The following is a 19,119-nucleotide window of genomic DNA, read 5'->3' as shown; positions in this document are numbered from 1 at the left end:
ATACTATAAGAAAATGACTGACGGTACTGGGAAACTATGGGGGGGAGGGGGATGGGATTAACAGTAGCAAATATCTGTCTGGGGCTGGGAAAACACCTCTTATCAACAGGGTGCCTGAATGAAACATAATTGTACACCTAACCCTTAACTGTACCCCACAAAACCATAATAAAAAATACTGATTAAAAAAATAAATAAATAAATAAAAAGCACTCCCATGTTCTCAAGACTTTTCTTCCATGACCTTGACCCTTACACCTTAAATACTCATGCTAACTTTCTGTATGTTACCATAAGCTTTCAAAGGAGGGTTTTCAGACCAATTTCAGGCAAGCAATTACAACTGTTTTATGGATGTAACCTGGCAGACATCAATTTGTAAGATGTCTTCTATCATTAGAAGAACGCTGACTTCAGAAGAGGTTAAAATGGTTTTTTTTAAGTGCATCTTAGAATTAATGAAATATGAAAAATACTCGTACTTGATGCAATCATCACATTTAAGAAGTACATCAAGATTGGTCCCAGAGTGATCTGTTTATAACTAGCTAATAAATGTCTAAAAATAAAGGGATATAATGGAAATATTGAATGTTATACTGTAAATATAATCCTCTACTTGAAGAAATTCCAAGTTTTTCAGTTCATAAAAAGTTTCATGTTTCAGTTGAGCCATATTTCAAATGTCAAGTAGTAATAGTACACTCACATGACTGCAAGCATTGCAAATAACAGAACAAGTTTTCTCATCATATATTTTGCCAGTAACCATTTTGTGCCAGAAGTAAAACAGGTAAAAAGTTAGGTATGCCCACATCCTGGAAAACAATGAATTTTATTCCAAATGTTTATGTTAGATTTCAATTTCAGTCCATGCTATGTTCACTCTTGAAAAACTTTTTAACATAAAATAAACAGTGCATCTGCAAGCACTTTTCAATAATGAAAATAGTTTAACTGTGGTTATAATTTTTACTCAAGAATTACCATTTTTAATTTTTATATACTATATTTAATAGCCAATCTTCTGATTAAGTCATTTCTGTAAGTCTACTCTTAGGTAATTAAGAACACTTCTAAATGCTAATGACACAAAGATTTATTTAAAATTTCATTGTACTCACCTCTTAGACACACATTATGAATGTCAAGGTAGACAATGTCCACACTCTATATTTGTAAATAAAGCTTTATTTGAACACAACCATAGTCATTAATTTACATATTGCCTATGGCTGTTTTCCCACTTCAAGAGCAAAGTCAAATACTTGCAGTAGAGACTATATGACCCACAAAGCCAAATATATTTATTATCTGATCATTTACAGAAAAATATATTGCCAAACCCTGATCGGGAGCAAGGTGACAGTCTTATGCACCCCTTTCCACCTTGCACAACTACAGCCAGCCTTCAGGCCAACTTGTTTTCCACCTTAATAATGAGAAAAAATAGACTGTTATTTAATTGAATGTACAGTAAGTACTACTTTACCATTGAGTAATACTTAAAAAAAAAAAAAAAACTTCAAATGTTCCTCCGAGTAGAAGAAAACCTTAACCTCAATACAATTATAAAATTTTCTTTTGTTCATACACCTAGCCAAGGATTATAAACACTATTTTCTTGGCAATTCCATTGACCACACCCTGCCTCCCCAATTGTACAACTAAAATCGACTTGGTATATTCAGTTATACTATGCTTTCAAGGAAGAATCCTAACCCATGGCATTTCCAAACATTAAATACTAGTTTCAAGTGGATAAACTGAGGAACAGAAACAAAGATTTCTAATGACTTTTGTTGTTGTTGTTGTTTCTGTCTTCCATCTCTTGTGCCTCAGAGTCAGGGATGAATTTATAATCTAGGCTGGGCCAGTAATAACATCTCATCTCAATGTCCAAGGTGATTGGTGTCAAGAGAAGGGACATGCCACCAAGTCAAGCAAATAGCAATACTCTGCTGTGTAACCTGGAGTTTAAGAAAAGAGTGGGCTATTTCTTTTTCTTTTCTTAATTTTTTATTTTAAATGTGTGGGGTATAATCCAGAGTTAAGTATACAAATGTTCATTATGCAGGTGCTCTTGAAGAGTCTTTTTCAAACTTTTTATCTCAGAGCTGTCATTGAGGCTGAAAGATTCATTAGTCATCTTTCTAGCTGTATTTCCAGGTGCTATGTTCACTATGTAACCTGGCAGACATCAATTTGTAAGATGTCTTCTATCATTAGAAGAACGCTGACTTCAGAAGAGGTTAAAATGATGTCTGCCAGGTTACAAAAAAAAGGTCAAGCTAATGTAGAAGCAGGATGAGAAGGAGAAAGAATCCTGATGAAGACCTAGGTCCCTAATTCCAGACATTCTTGAAGACAGCTCCATTCCTGCCCTTCCCAGTGTAGAAGAGCAACCAAAGACGTCCTTCTTTTCCTCCAGCTAGCTCAAGCTGTGTCCCTTCAACCAAAACTCCTGACTGACAGGACCAGACAATTCTCAATGAAGGTAGGAAACATCAACTTTGCAAATATGACACCTCAACAGCTTAAAGGCAGTAATGGCACAAAATGTGAGATAATGTTACTGTTTTCTTGTAGAAACTTCTCCTCTTTTTTTAAAAAGAGGTTTAAGAAACAGAACAGTTTAAAAATAAAAAGCATTAGCACACAATTCTTAGCCCAGTTTCAAAAGCAGTAATTTAATCTGCCATGTGCTCTTCAAAGCAGATGAACTCTAATCACACAGCCTCACTCTCCATTTATTTTTTCCCATCTTTCTGGCCCAGCTTCACTTTTCTTAAAATTTTTACATCTGAAAGTTTAGAAAGTAATTTATGTAAGGTCTGCAATATGCATTTAGCTTGAGTATCAAATTCATTTACATACTGTTAGATATAAGAGTAAAACCTTCTTCAGTGTTGAATCAGGCAAAACCGTAAAGTGAAGCAAAAGGTAATATACATAAGAACCAAACTTTTTTTTTTTTAACTTGGCTGATCCTCCCCTGCTGTGTACATCTAATGTTTTTTTGCCTCTGAGAATAGAACTTATTAGTAACCCTGAAATAAAAAAGACAGGATATTTTTCAACAAGAACCTCTACTTTGCCAAACATCCAGAGTTTGTCTCCAAGGACTTGAAAAGAAAGGAAAGAATGAAGAACGGAAACCATAAAGCATGCAGTACAGCTATCATCTAATTACAGAATGAATGGTACAGTTGTTTTGTCTGATTGCACTGAGCTAGTTATCCACTGCTAGTTTCATTGACAAAAAGGGAATCTACACAAATTATAGGGAAATTCAAGCACTAAAGGAATGTTTTGGTTCAGAGGTTTGCAATGACTATGGCTTTGGTTTTTGGCAAAGGCTGTCTTTGCCGTATGAACTCAGCTGTGCTGGGTCAGCCTAAAGCGTTCCCAAAAGCCTGGAAGAGGACAGACTTCCGTGTCATCTGTATCCCATCAATAAATTAAAGTGATGTTCTCCAGCTCATGTTTGTTTCTTGGCAGGCTAATCTACAATCAGAAAAAGAAAAGCCTTTCATTTGTGGACTCCAGTTAAAGGAAGGAAGCTTTTGTATGCGGATTCACTGGAGACCAAAATATTAAAAAGTGGAAGAGGAAAACCATATGTTGCAGTTCTCGTAAGCAAGCGGCTCAAAGTTCTGGTTAAAGAAATGCTTGAGCTCATTATGCACAAAAGTAAATATTCTACTATGACAAGAGGATATACTAATAAAAATATTGATACCTCTGTTACAAATATTGACATTTTTAGCTCACGTTCTGTTTTCTCTGTTTTCTAAAAAAAAAAAAAAAAAACACTATAAATTATTTCAAAGAAACCTGAAATGATTAACCATTTTAGCATAATTCTTTAAGATTTGCACTTCATTTAAGAAGGAAATGAAAAACCAAACAGACTACAAATCGAGGATAATTTTTATAAGCTCATGGGTCCTTCTCTTACATTAGTCTCAGAAAAGTTAGCTGATACTTCTTAGTTGCAGCAAGAAATGCAGTTTAAAGTAGAAGTGAGAAAAATCACCATAATTATTTTCTGCATCCTATTTTACAGCACATTAAATAATGTGGTATTCTCCTTATCTATGTCTGTTGGCAAATGGTTATTCTTGCCCTCATATTATTTGTGAGCAAGCATAGTGGTAAGAATAGGATTGGTGTGGTCCTCTTCCAACTCCCTGCAGGAAAGAATGCATGAGACTCTTCCCATCCTTTATAGCCTGACCACATTTGTGTTTGGTTTCCGTTTTATCTCTTTAAAGCAGCCAAACAATAAATCTTGCTTTAATACATGTATCCTTGAAAGAATATGGTTTTCAGCTCAAATGTTCACTATTTTATGACTTTATGTACAAGTGGTTCAACTTCTTATGGAAGAGAATTGACTTTGTTTTTCTTTTGTGGTGAAATCACTTATTAAAGCAGCAGCAAATCAGATACAGCAATATGATTGGTAAGAACATTTGATAAACAATTAATAGTGTAGGTACTGCTGAGGTTCAGAACATGCTCCCCGCCCCTTGCCCCAAATATGACTGTAGAAGACCAAAATATATCACTCAGAAGTATGCCTCTTTGGCATATTGATTATTTTAACCTGATTATTTTGAAAAATTGCAGTCACAGAAGCCCAGAAAAGTTACTCTTTTTTAAGAGAAGTTTGCATCTATAGAAGAAATCTCCATTTGTAAGAGTATCTCCCTCTCTGAACCGGCAAGAGAAAGGTGACAAAATCACTAGAAATTCTTAATCCATAGAGAATTCATCAACTTAAATCTATAAAATAAGTTTTACCCTTTGTTTAAGGTGCTTTTCTTAGCCATCACATCTTAACCAGGCCTTTTCCCTCACCATCTTATAATTTGTCTCCATCATCTCCCCCAAGCTCTAAACTTCTGTTCTTCTCTGTAGCTTAGGATGATATAAGTCTCAATCATCTTGCTTCAAGTCTCATATTTTTGTGGGACTTCCATGCATACATACATTATTAAAATTGTTTTTCTCCTACTAATCTGCCTATGTCAATTCAATTCACAGACCAGCCAAAGAACCTAAAAAGACAGAAGAAAGCAATTTTTTCTTCCCAAGAAGACATTGGACAGAAATGTGAATATGGCTTTGGTTACTCATTAGATAATTGAATGTGTACTTTCCTTGTTTACTAAAAAGAGGATTAACCCCACAAGTCAGAGGGTTTTGTTCCTTGTCCTAGCCTTACTGAGTGGTGAGCAATACAGTCGCTGGAGCTAGATTGTGTGACTTGAGATAGCTACTTAACTTCTCTGAGCTTCAGCATCCTCATTTAAAATGAAAATAAAAATAATGATTATGGCCAGGTGCAGTGGCTCACATCTGTAGTCCCAGCATTTGGGAAGGCCAAGGCAGGAGGATTGCTTGAGCCTAGAAGTTCGAGACCAGCCTGGGCAACAGAGAGAGACTTTGTCTCTAAAAAAATGAAAGTCAAAATTTTAGGCAGGTATAGCGGCCATAGTCCCAACCACTTGAGAGTCTGAGGTGGAAGGATCACCTGAGCCCAGAGGTTTAGGCTACAGTGAGCTGTGATCACGCTGATACAGAGACCCACTAATGTCTGTCCATATTGCCACAGCCCCTAGAGAAGGGCATAGCAAGGGTTCAAGCACTCCTACACATTCCTGACCACTTTACTGAGAGTTTCCTTGTTTTTTATGCACTCCCAGGAAGTAGCTATGGGGAATCCTTGACTTCCCTGCAGACTGTAGCCAAAGATGTAAATTCCTATTTACTCCCTTTCTCCATAGTCATAGGTTTGAACAATGTAATTGTAAGTCTTATGATTGGTGTAGCTTTTGCATCAATGTAATCATAAGTCTTGTGATTTGCATAACTTTTGCAATGCATGATGTCTTAGGCCTTATAAACTTCCTTTACTCTAAATGTCACTATCTAAATGTGAAATGCAGCTGTAACTTAAGTTCTATACAATGCTATACTGGTCACAAGGCTAATGTATAGGTACCGACAACTCTGAGCTATAAAAATGAACTGCGAGACCTGAAGTGGAGAATAACCATTTTAGAAAGACCTCAAGTCCAGCTCTGCTCCCTGGATTCGAATTCAGAAATAAAATTTTTTCTACCGGCTCCCCACTCCTTTGATTTATCAGTATCAAGGGAGAGCAGCTGAGCATTACTTGGACCTTAATAATGCCACTGCACTCCAGAATGGGTGACAGTGTGAGATCCTGACTTAAAATAATAATAATACTTCATAGGGTTGTAATATATCTGACACACAATTATCACTATGTAATTGTCCTATAAGATAAATGACTCTTCTGACAACAAAAATTAGATCTTAGTCTTTCTATGCTGTTGTTTTTTTCTGTTTGTAAATAGAAATAACTGATGCTTTTTATACCACGTAGGTTTCTGTGGGAAAATTGTAAACTTTTTCTCTATTTTCTGAAAGTTTGATCATTTTAGTCTCTGGGATAAGCTTGACAGTAGAAAGATAAACTTACGAAAAAACATTCAAATTGATTATGTGCACATGCGTGGAGGTCCCACAAAGTATGAGTCCTAAAAAAAAGATTGGCTGAAGCTTAAATATCACTTTGAGCTATAGAAAAAAATAGTGACTACTGGTAGAGAAGTGGTGACACAAGCTATGGAAGAGTGAGAGGAGGGAATGTGTGATGAACAAAGATTGTCTTTTTATGCAGATAAAGTTCTCTTAGATAGCAGCCCTCAGGATAATAGGTAAAAAGTCTGTCTGGGTATGGTGTGCTAGGCATAGAGACATTTTAGTATTTTATCCTGTGATATGAATTTATTTTTCCTGGTTAACATAGATTCCAATAGAAATTCATAATAATCACATTTCTTCTGGAACCTCTTTAGACAACTTCAGAGAAAGCCTCTCCCTAAACAGGAGAGAAAAGAAGAGAGATTAGAAGAAAGAGTGATCTTGGTTCTGAGGTTGTTTCTGAGGCCTTTCAATCTCCTTTGGTTTAAAGTACTCAGTATGTCAAAGTGCCATATTCAGAGCTATTGTTTTCTGAGCCACAACACCTTCAGTGAGTAAATTACCTCATTTTTTGTCCTGTCCTGCTTCCAGATACAGGTGTAAGGGTGGAAAATGATTTTTTCTCTACCTTTTGTAGTCCTAAAATGAGACCCCCAATAACAAAAGACAGATCAACAAGAGAAAAACAAACAGAAGTTTAATAATAGGTATACCTCTTATGTTTCTGATAATATGTACATCTCCTTGGAAGACATACACAGACAATAACCCAGGAAAATTAATAAATCTTCAGAGTAGATCTCAAAAGTATAGTTTGCTTTAGGTGTAAGTATATCTCTGGGAAAAAAATAAATAACTGTAGAGAAAGACTCAGTTAAAACAAGTTGGCCAGAAGTCAATGTCATCTTCATTGAATAAGAGTTCCTAGTGACTTAGTTATTCTTCTCTTTCTGGTGCAGAGAAGAGAGAGGCCCTTACAAATGGAGATTTTCTTTATCAATGAAAATTTCTTCCACATAATGTAACTTTTCAGTCATATATTGGGTGACATATTTTTTGTGTCCAATAAAGAAATACACTACTGTAAGGCTTTAAAGACTTCTAGCACAAAACCATCATGAGTTCCATTGTGCCAGGCATGTAGCAACAGCAGTCAATGTGGAATTTAAAGTGGTTATAAAAAATTCTATCAGAAACTGCTTCAGACTATGGACAATTGAGCCCTACTTTCCATTGAGGCGAGGTTTGTACCTGACTAATAGAATAAGTTATTTAAAGAATCAAAGAAACTGTCTCTCTAAACACTTAAAAGATACATCACTAGCTCTGCTCTGTGGCAAATCAAGCAGTATGGGAGAATGATGAACATTTCAAAGTTGCTTGCTTGTAAAGGCTAACAACAGAATAAGTGTGAAAAGGTTTGATTTGTGACTTTAGGTAGATTATTTCTTGTTAATGGAGAAATGCTTTCTAAATAAAGAAATATTTTATTTGGTTTTTTTATTGTCTTTCTTCATAATTCTTTGCAATTCGTGATTTGAAAAGCAATAGAGTTTGTTTTTCTCACAAGAAATTTCTCAGCCGGGCTCGGTGGCTCAGCCTGTGATCTCGCGCCTTTGGGAAGCTGAGGTGAGTGGATTGCCTGAGCCTGCGGGTTCGAGACCCACCTGGGCAGCAAGACCTCATCTCATCAGCGGGCGTGGTAGTGCATGCCTGTAATTCCGGCTACTTGGAAGGCTGAGGCGGAAGGATCGCCGGAGCCCAGCAGGTCGAGGCTGCGGTGGCCGGGAGCGGCCAGTGCACTCCAGTCTGGGCAACAGAGTGAGATTCCAACTCAAAAAAAAAAAAAAAAAAAAAGAAATATCTCATAAGTAAGAAATAGAATACATTTAATCTTCCTTCTAAACTTATCTTTTTCTTGAATTTTAAATTTAAAAGGGCTCTTAAAACATCTTCTAGGCTAGGTGCAGTGACTGAGTTCAGGGGTATGGAACAACCTGGGCAACTTGGTGAGACCTGTCTCTACAATAAATCAAAAAATCAGCCAGGCATGGTAGTGCATGCCTGTAATTCCATCTACTTGGAAGGCTGAGATGAAAGGATTGCCTGAACCCAGCAGGTCGAGGATGCAGTGGCCATGAGCAGCATGCCACTGCACTCCAGCCTGGATGACAGAGTGAGTCACCTAATCAAAAAAGAAAAAGAGAAATCTACTTCACCCCATTTGAAACTTGAAACACATAATAGGGTAACTGTCCAGTATATGTTACCCCTCCAGAAATAGCAAACCACTCAATTTCTGCACAACTCTGATTATTATAACAATCTTCTATAGTATTAATGGTTCGAAATTTGTCCAAAAAAATAGAGATATACCTAACATTATTCATAAAAATATTTTCTGTTAGATAAATGAGTATGTTGCCTTTTATGTCTATTAAAATTATAGAAAATTAGAAAATAAATTAATTTTCAGCTCTTTGGAGAAGTAATGACTTTTTAAGAAATAAATATACTATACTATATAAATATATTTATAAAATATTAAATAAATATATTTTTAAATAATAAATATAATAGAGGCAACAAAAAAATCATTAACAAACAACCATACAAAACAAACTTTTTAGAAAACAATCAAAAACTTAAAATGACAAGGCAGACTTAAATAAACAAAAATATGGATGATAATTAACTTAAAACATACACTTTGTGAATAAACAAAACATTAAAGAGTTTGACCTCACCAGTATTTTTAAAATGTGCAATTTTAAAAAACAAATAACACATATTATGACACATAATCATTATTGTCTTTTAAATTATATAATCATACATGCCTAATAATAATTAATAATGGCCTTTAAACTTAGATAATGCAGTGCTAACAAAAATACACACACACGTGTTGTCATTAGCATAAATTATACACATATTTTGGACAGCAATTTGCCAGTACATAGTAAAAACAATTATATTCATCATTCTAAGGTAATCCTTCTTTGTGATAATTTTATTTTGTGTAAGAATCTAAGAGATTAAAGGGTGCACCTTATTTGTTTCATAGGGGAGAAAAAGTAATCTTTTTCTTAACTATAACAAGGTTCATAGCTTAGATCTCTATAACAAAAGACAGTTTTACAAGACAAAATCACACATGACACAGGGGACAAGGGCCACAATCCAGAAAAATTTTTTAAATTTCTCTTACTAATCTGAATTTGGAAAGGAAAGGACAAGAAAAATTTTTTCTTTCTACACAGTGCTATAGGCAGAGATCTGAGACAGTTGACCTTAGCATGAATTCTTACCTTTCCACCAGCATTTTGTCAGTTGCCCCAGAATTTCATCTACAGGCTCCAAAATCTTGAGTATCTCAGCCACCCTATGTTGGGTGCCAGAATATATAGGAGAGAATAAAGCAATATATTTTCCTCATCCATCACAAGCTTCATGGCTGAAACCCCTATAACAAAAGAGATTGACAAGAAAAAAGCATACAAGCCGGGCTCGGTGGCTCAGCCTGTAATCCCGCGCCTTTGGGAGGCTGAGGTGAGTGGATTGCCTGAGCCCGCGGGTTCAAGACCCACCTGGGCAACTTGGCGAGACCTCATCTCTACAATAAAATAAAAAAAATTAGCCGGGTGTGGTAGCGCACGCCTGTAGTTCCAGCTGCTTGGAAGGCTGAGGAGGAAGGATCACCGGAGCCCAGCAGGTTGAGGCTGCGGTGGCTTGGAACGGCCACTGCACTCCAGTCTGGGCGATAGAGTGAGACTCCAACTCAAAAAATAAAAAATAATAAAATAAAATAAAAAAGCACACACATTTATTTTTTATTTTGACTTTTACCTTTTTTTTTTGAGTCAGAGTCTCACTGTCACTCAGGTTGGAATGCAGTGGCATACCCACAGCCACTGCAGCCTCAACCTGCTGGGCTCAGGCAATCCTTCCTTCTCAGTCTTCCAAGTAGCTGGAACTATAGGCGCATGCCTCCATACCCTGCTAATTTTTTTTTTTTAATTATTGTAGAGACGAGGACTCATCAAGTTGCCCACACTGGTCTCAAACCCTGGGCTCAGGCAATCCTCTCAACTCTGCCTCTCAAAGTGCCGGGATTATAGGCTTGAGCCATCGCACTCAGCCATACATCTATTTTAATATAAGTTTTGCACGACGCAGGAGTCATCAAAAATAAAGAGCCAAAGAAATTAGGAAAACTGCATATTTTTAAGAACAGTTTTACCTAAGTTTGTTTGGGAGACAAAAGAGTAGTACCTAATGGTGACAAATGGGGGGAGAACTTATTTTTGATAAAGCCTGAGGTTGTAGCTTAGTAGTTCAGGTGAATCACAGTAAATGATATACTTATCTTACCCACTAAGCAATGCTAAATCAGGGTAGATCATTTCACCTGAGAGATAGAATGATGGGGTGTCAATTTAGTAGACATGGAGAAGCAGAGGTGAATGCCTGCTACCTGAAGACTTCTCACTCTTATGACAAAGAGGGACAGTCCTGATCAAAGTAAGCATCCTCACTTTATTTTTTAAAAATATGTCTTCTTTTTTTTCTTTGAGTTAGTCTCACTCTGTTATCCAGGCTGAAGTACAGTGTCACACTCATGGCCACCACAGCCTCGACCTGCTGGGATCAGGCGATCCTTCTGCCTCAGCCTTCCAAGTAACTGGAACTACAAGACTGCACTACCATGCCCGGCTAATGTTTTGATTTATTGTAGAGAAAAGGTCTCGCCAAGTTGCCCAGGCTGGTCTCGAAACCCTGGATTCAGGCAATCCTCTTGCCTTAGCCTCCCAAAGTGCTGGGATTACAGATTTGAGTCACCGCGCCCAGTCTTATTTTTTAAAAATTAATGATGATAAATCATTCTACCTTCTCCAGGTAGAATGAATAAAGAGGTAGACAGAGGTCATGAGTTACACTAATTGTACATACGTTTTAAGAACGAGGGCTCACTCCCCGTGAAAGAACTCTCAAAATGTCTGTCTAGTGGCTATACCTCTCCCAATTGTTCCTTTTCCGAGCAGGAAAGTTTATTGCAATTATTTTGTCCCCAAACTATCACTGTATACTCAATGTGTAAAGGAGAGAAAATTTATCACTTCGTCCCTAAAGTCTCTAGACCAAAAAGCACCATATCTGGACCTGCTGGAGAGACTACAGCACATCACCAGACAGCTTGGACTTCACGTTTGCTGTCATTATAGGATTTTTTTGGTTGTTTCCCTTGGGATAAGAGTAAGTGTATTTTGCACATAAAGAGGAGATTGAAACAAATATTTTGATGCATAGAACAACTGTGGAAGACATTAGGGTATGTTCTGCCTCCCCTCTCCTTCCTGGCAAACATGAAGATTGAATTTCCCTTTCTGTGTAACTTTCTTAGGTCAGCGAAATATGAATGGAAGTGCAATATGTTTCTTCCATGTGGCAGCTTTAAGAGTCAATATGCAATTATCCACGTTCCCCCTTTCATTCTTTCCTTTTTTTTTTTTTTTTACATTAGTGATTATGGAAGCAAGTGTTGAGGTGGAGCATCTGTCAGTCTACGTCTCCAAAAGATTGCAGTGAGCAAGGCCTTCCAGCACAAGTAGGACATGTGGCAAGAGGAAGAATTAAAGCTGAGTTGTGTTAAGAGCCACTGAGCTTTAATTGTTTAAAGGGATTGTTTATTACTGCAGTACAATCTAAGGCATCCTGATGTATCCATTGCTTCCTACAAAGATAGAAATTTGCAGTAGAAACAGGCTCAGTTTTGTGGTCTTATTTAAGGTGCTTTTCTTTTTCCTTTCAAATGTGCTGAAAACTTCTTAATTTTCACTTCACTCACCTCAGTGGTAAACTTAACATAGGTTCCGTCAAGTGAGACGGCACCTGCAGATTCTTATGATTAGGCATTCTCAGTCTTATACCTCAACCTTATACCTCACCAGGTGTAGTCCCTTGCTACAGAATGACTTGGTTGGACATTAAAATAAAAAGTGAAGCCTTCTAATTAAATTTCCATTTTGCCTTCACATTTAACTGAAAAAAAGTGTGTGTGTGTGTGTGTGTGTGTGTGTGTGTGTGTGTGTGTGTGTGTGGTGTATTCTAAAGAGATTTATAATCTGAACTAGCCAATGACACTTCTTAAAACTGAACTCTCAAGAGCCTAGTGAAGAAAGTATCCCATGCAATGATCTTCCACACCTGGATACATAGTTTGCAATTTTTTTTTTTTTCAGTTGGAGTCTCTCTGTCACCCAGGCTGGAGTGCAGTGGCACACTCACAGCCACCCCAGCGTCGATCTGCTGGGCTCCGGCGATTCTTCTGCCTCAGCCTTCAAGTAACCAGAGCTACAGATGCATGCTACCACACCCGGCTAATTTTTTATTTATTGTAGAGACGAGATCTTGCCAAGTTACCCAGGCTGGTCTTGAACCCGCGGGCTCAGAGAATCCACTCGCCTTAGCCTCCCAAAGTGCTGAGATTACAGACTGAGTCACCGAGCCCGGCCTATATTTTTTTCCATTCTGTAGGTTGTTAATTCAGTTGATGGTTTCTTCTGCTGTGCAGAAGCTCTTGAGTTTGATTAGTTCCCACTTGTCAATTTTGTCTTTTGCTGCTTTTGCTTTTGAGGCCTTGTTATGAATTCATTGCCTAGGCCTATGTCCAGAAGAATGCTTTCTTATAGAATTTTTATAGTTTGAGGTCTCACGTTTATGTCATTAATCCATCTTGAGATAACTTTTTTTTTTTGAGTTGGAGTCTTACTCTGTCGCACGGGCTGGAGTGCAGTGGCATACTCACCGCCACCTCAGCCTTGACCTGCTGGGCTCAAGTGATCCTTCTGCCTCAGTCTTCCAAATAGCTGGAACTATAGGCACATGCCATCACACCCAGCTAATTTTTTGATTTCTTGTAGAGATAAGGTCTTGCCAAGTTTCCCAGGTTGGTCTTGAATCCACGGGCTCAGGCAATCCTTTCACCTCAGCCTCCCAAAGTGCTGGAATTATAAGCATGAGCCACCATGCCTGGCCTCCTGAGATAACTTTTGTATATGATGAGAGGAAGGGGTCCAGTTTCATTCTTCTGCATATGGTTAGTCAGTTTTCCTAGCATCATTTGCTAAATAGGGTGTCCTTTCCCCAGAGTTTGTTTTTGTCAACCCAACTCACATTCCTTATAAGGACGTGTTGACCTCATGAACAGGTTTTTTAAAAATCCTGAAGTGTTCCCTGAATCTATAGAAATTACCACTCATCAAGTCCCTTATAAGCAACAGTCACAGACCAAAGTCAAATACCATGTACCTAAATGCCATAACAATGGAAAGTTAGTACAATATAAACTTCTACAACTGCCAAGGTCAAAAATTATGCCCACACATTAAAATCAAATGTCCAAAACCATACCAAAAACTTATGCATCAGTTACTCGTATTTGCAAATACTACTCTCTATTATACTCACAATGTTTCTGAATCATACAACAAACACTGGAAATGTCAAAGGGCCGCAGTAAATACCACCTCTCTCTTGCTGAGATTATTTTAAAAATGAAAAAGATGATATCATCAGAAGATAAACAAAAATGTCACTTTTATGGTAATTAAGGCACACCTAAAATATGTAATTTACTATGAGAGCCAAAATCTCTAACTGAAATAAAAATTAAGCATACTTCTTTCTTTAGGACTAGTCCATACTTACGAACATTGTACTTTTCAACATGAGAGGTGGGTGGTCTGAATCTAGTAAAATTTGGTGCATAAAAAGCAGAAGTTATGCTGCTTGCTAGTTCTTGCTTCCAGCAGGCCTTTATTTCTAACAAGAAAAAAGTAGGAACTAAGCCAAACAGGTTTAGTTTATTTATCACAAATGCATCACTGATTGTTCTCTGGGATTGACTGAAATTGCACTAATTTGGCTGCCTCAATGTTGAAAAAAATAACAGAAATTAGTAATGTCTATTTTTCCCTGAAGACTATAAATGGATTAAGAAAAATATTCAAAAATATCATGGGGAAAAAAATTCCCTGAATTGAAGAACAAAAGAAAATATGCATATTAAAAAGGAAACCTATGAATTCCACTTTTACCCAGGAAGCAGTAATTTCCGTGGGAATCTTGGTAAGAAACTAGAACACAGGACAAAGTATATGAAACTATTATTATCTTTTAAATTTTTGTTTTAAAAATGTGGGGTACAATTCAGTGTTAGGTATACAGATGGTCTTTTTACAGGTAAAGTTTGTGCTTCATTTTGGTTCCCAGAAACAATTATTTTTAAATATTGGAATTCAGGCAGTACTGGAGTATAAACTCTGAGAGAGTCCAAACAAGATGTGCCCTGGCCAGGCTCAGTGGTTCGTTCAGCCTGTAATCCCAACACTTTGGGGGGGGCCGAGGTGAGTGGATTGCCTGAGCCTGCAGGTTCGAGACCAGCCCAGGCAACTTGGTGAGACCTTGTCTCTATAATAAATAAAAAATTAACCGTAGTATGGGCCTGTAGTTCTGGTTACTTGGAAGGCTGAGGTGGAAGGATCTCTGGAGCTCAACAGGTCGACGCTGGGGTGGCTGTGATTATGCCACTGCACTCCAGCCTGGGTGACGGAGTGAGATCCCAACTAAAAAAAATAAAAATAAAAATAAAAAGAGATGTGCCCTACAACTGCCCTGGCTCTTTACTTGGAGGCTATTTTAAGACCATAGCATAGAGGAGCGAGATGTATATAGAGTCTAGTGGTCTCATTAAGTTGTGGAGATAAAAACAGAAGTTTTGAGTGGCCAATGCAGATAGAAATTGTAGGGCAGAACATTCAAAGGGAGAGAGCTACGCAGAGAACAAATTTTATAAATCTGCATAAGATTTGAGTTTTTAGCTAAAACTAACATGCATATGGTATTATTCCATGGGACTAGAGAAAGAGTAATTACTGGGTAAAGAACAATTTCTGGTGTGTTATAGGCAGATAAACACCCTGAGCTCACTAACAGCTCAAGTCCCCACAAGACAAAGTAGAACATCTTTGTTGAACACACAAGGCATTCTGTAGCGACCCAAGAATGCTTACATCTTAGTAGTGGGACTAGCCAAGCCCTATAGAAGACTACTCTAAGCTGGCTCCCCAAAAACCTATAAATTACCCTCAAAAAGGTCAATTCAGTCTGCACAAAGAACTCAATTATTTACTATAACAAACTTTACCACTCTGAATCAGGACAAAAAATCTAGTACTCAAAAATGTAAAATTCATATTATCTTACAACCTATCAAATTAACAAGAAATCAGAAGAAGCTGGAAAGTGTGACACATACGCAGAAAACAAACAAATAAATAGAAACAGACCTAGAAAAGAGAAAAATTATAAAAATAACACACAAGACTTTAATATAGCTATTATAGATGTTTTCAATATGTTCAAGTGTTTCAAAGAAAGAAATATAATTAATAGATAAGTAAAAAAAAAGAACCAAATTTAACTTTTGAAATATTATAATAAAATTGCAATGCATAAAATGAAATATATTCCCACTATCATTATTTCTAGATTAGACAATAAGAAATGAAGATTATAGTTGAAGATATAACAATAAAATCTATCCAAAATGAAGTACAGAGGGCAAAAAAGAGTAAAAATAAGTATATAAAAAGATCCTCCATGACCTGTAGAACAATATTAAGTGATATCACATACATGCAATTGGAGTCCCAGAAATAAAAGAGATGCATGGAGAGAACAATTTAAGACATAATGTCCATAAGTTTCAAATTCAAGAAGCTAAAAAAAACACACACACAAGAAAATTAAAAACAAAGAAAGACAGACCTAGGCACAGTAGAATCAAACTTCTTAAAATCACAGATAAAGAGAAAAACGTAAAAGCAGTCAAAAAATATACGGAGGAACAAAGAATGATTTCTCATGAGAAAATATAGCAGCTAGAACATAACAGAACAACATATTTAAAGTTATGAAAGAAAAGTACATAAAATTTAAATTCCCTACCCAGCAAAAAATACCTTTCGAAAATAAAGCAGGGACATAATTTTAGGTCCAACATGTAAAGACCTTGGAAGTAATCATTTCTATTACCACAATAAGAAAAATCTGGACAAACTAAAATCCAATTTTTTTTAAGCCCACCAAAGCACTGAGGTCATAGGAAAGACTGCCACCTCAATATCTGCAGAAAAAAGTAATATCGGAGAGTCACAGCTAAGGTCTGTCTATCTAGAGCAGAAGCCATTAGATCCCTAAAATGGTAGTGAGCCAAAGAAAAACCTTAGACAAATTAAATTTAATAGAGTTTAATTGAGCAAAAAACAATTTGCAAATTGGGCAGCCTTCAGAGTCACAGCAAATTCAGAGACTTTGGCATAGCTGGGTGACTCTTCCTTTGATTGACTGAAACTCAGTGACTGACCCAAGAGCAGGTTGCAGTTTGTTTACACATCCAGTTAGGTTATAGTTCACTATGTACAGAGATACCTTTAGACTAAACAAAATATGTCAGGAGGCAGTTTTAGGCTAAATTTAATTTTAACAGTAGAAACATTTAAGTGGCAATTTTGACTTAAAGAATAAAACTGCTGGGGATTGAATATGAAGTAGCATGAGAGTGAGAAATTCCTGAAAGCCAAAGTCTTAAGGTGACCCTCACACTTTCACGGGTTTTACCTCCAGGAATTTCACCAGGTTCTCACAGTGAAGAGCTTTGGGAGGTCCCTTTGTGGCTTAGAGTAGGGCAAGAGTAACAGCTGCGAGATACAGGCAGAGCATCTTCCTTATAGACTTGCTCTCCAGTGAAAAAGACTTCATTGGAGCCTTATTTGACCTGGAAAATGGACGTTTTTTCTCCAGCCCTTTCTAACCTTCCTTTCTCACCTAATGAGGGAAGGAAAAGTAGTATAACTAAGAACATTAGTGAAGTTTACAGCCAGAAACACAGATCTGATACAAAAATCAGATTCAATTATAAGATTATAGAATGCCTCTCATCCCCCATATCAACAGGTTTCCTGTATGATAACAGTGGATCACAGCTGCAAGAGCTACAAATACAAACTCTTTGAGGAGGAGTACTTAGGGAAGCATAAAGTCAATAGGGAGATGAAAACAAGGAGGATGCTAGATCAATTGGAAGCCTATGGCATGGACCTCTACAACAAACAACAATAAACACAGCCCAAAAACTAGATAAATTTGTAGCATAATACTTTAAATTAAACATCTAATTACTTCAGCTCTTATTTCCAGATATGCCACATCCAGCTTTCAAAAAAGGCACAAGTAAACAAACAAACACAGTCTGAAGAAAAAAAAAGGCCACTTCGGAAACAGACATAGATATGTCACAGATGTTGGAATTTTCAGAAAAGAAATTTAAAATGACTTTAAAATAAGGAGTCTATATATAATTATAATTTGTAAATGTTCAATAAAACAAAAATTAATAAATCTTTTTTTTTTTTTGCTGTTTTTCTCAGGGTCTCATTTTGTCACCCAGGCTGCAGTGCAATGGCATGATCATGGTTCACCACAGTCTCAACTTCCTGGTCTCAGGCGATTCTCCTGCCTCAGCCTACTTAGTAGCCGGGACTACAGACAAAAGTCACCATACTCAGTTCATTTTTTTTTTTTAAGAGATGAGATGAGATCTTGCTGTGTTGGCTAAGCTGGTCTTGAACTCCTGGCCACAAGTGGTCTTCCTACCTTGACCTTTGAAAGTGCTAGAATTACAAGCATGAGCCAAAATGCTCAGCCAATTTAATTTAATTTAAGAATATCTTAATTTAAGAATATCTTAATTTAAAGAACAAAAAATGAGTCAACATTAAGAACAGATGGGTATTGTAAGCAGAGAGATAGAAACTGTAACAAAGAATCAAAAAAAATGTAAGAAATTAAAACTGTACATAAATGAAGAATGCCTTTGATTGGTTCATGAATAAACTGAAAATAGCTGGTAAAAAAATACTGAACAAGAACTACTGGAAAATTTAAAAAGGTAAAACATAGGCAAAAAGGAAATGTCAGAATGAGAAGAGAGAATGAGGAAAAATATATTTAAAGAAATAATGACCAAGAATTACCTAAAATTAATGACAGACTTTAAACCACAGATCCAGAAAGCCAGAGAACACCAAGCAAAATAAATAAATTCATTAAAAATTATGCATAGGCATAATTGCAAAATACCAAAAACAAACAGAAAACCTTAAAAGGAGTCAGTGAGGAGTTGGGGGAGACACCTTATCAATAGTAAAAAAAAAAAAAAAAAAAGGAGTTAAAGAAACTTCTTACGACATCAATAAGGGTATTTGATCTCAAACCAGGCAAAGTGGGGACCAAAGGGAAGCACAAACTTTACCTGTATGATCACCACTTAACTGCATAATCCTGAATTGCACCCCACATCTTTAATTTTTTTTTAAAAAATACTTCTTATCTTAAACTGTGCATGAAAGAAGAGAATAGAGTGGAAATTAGAATTCTATTTCAAGTGGTATAATGTTGTTTAAAAGTAGATTGTTGATAAACCAAATTTTAATATTGCAAACCTTAAAGCAATCACTAAAAAAAAAGCTGTAA

This window comes from Carlito syrichta, unplaced genomic scaffold, assembly GCF_000164805.1.
Source record: "Carlito syrichta isolate Samal-C Ts95f unplaced genomic scaffold, Tarsius_syrichta-2.0.1 Scaffold302900, whole genome shotgun sequence".
Lineage (NCBI taxonomy): Eukaryota > Metazoa > Chordata > Mammalia > Primates > Tarsiidae > Carlito > Carlito syrichta.
This window is presented reverse-complemented; position numbering follows the sequence as displayed.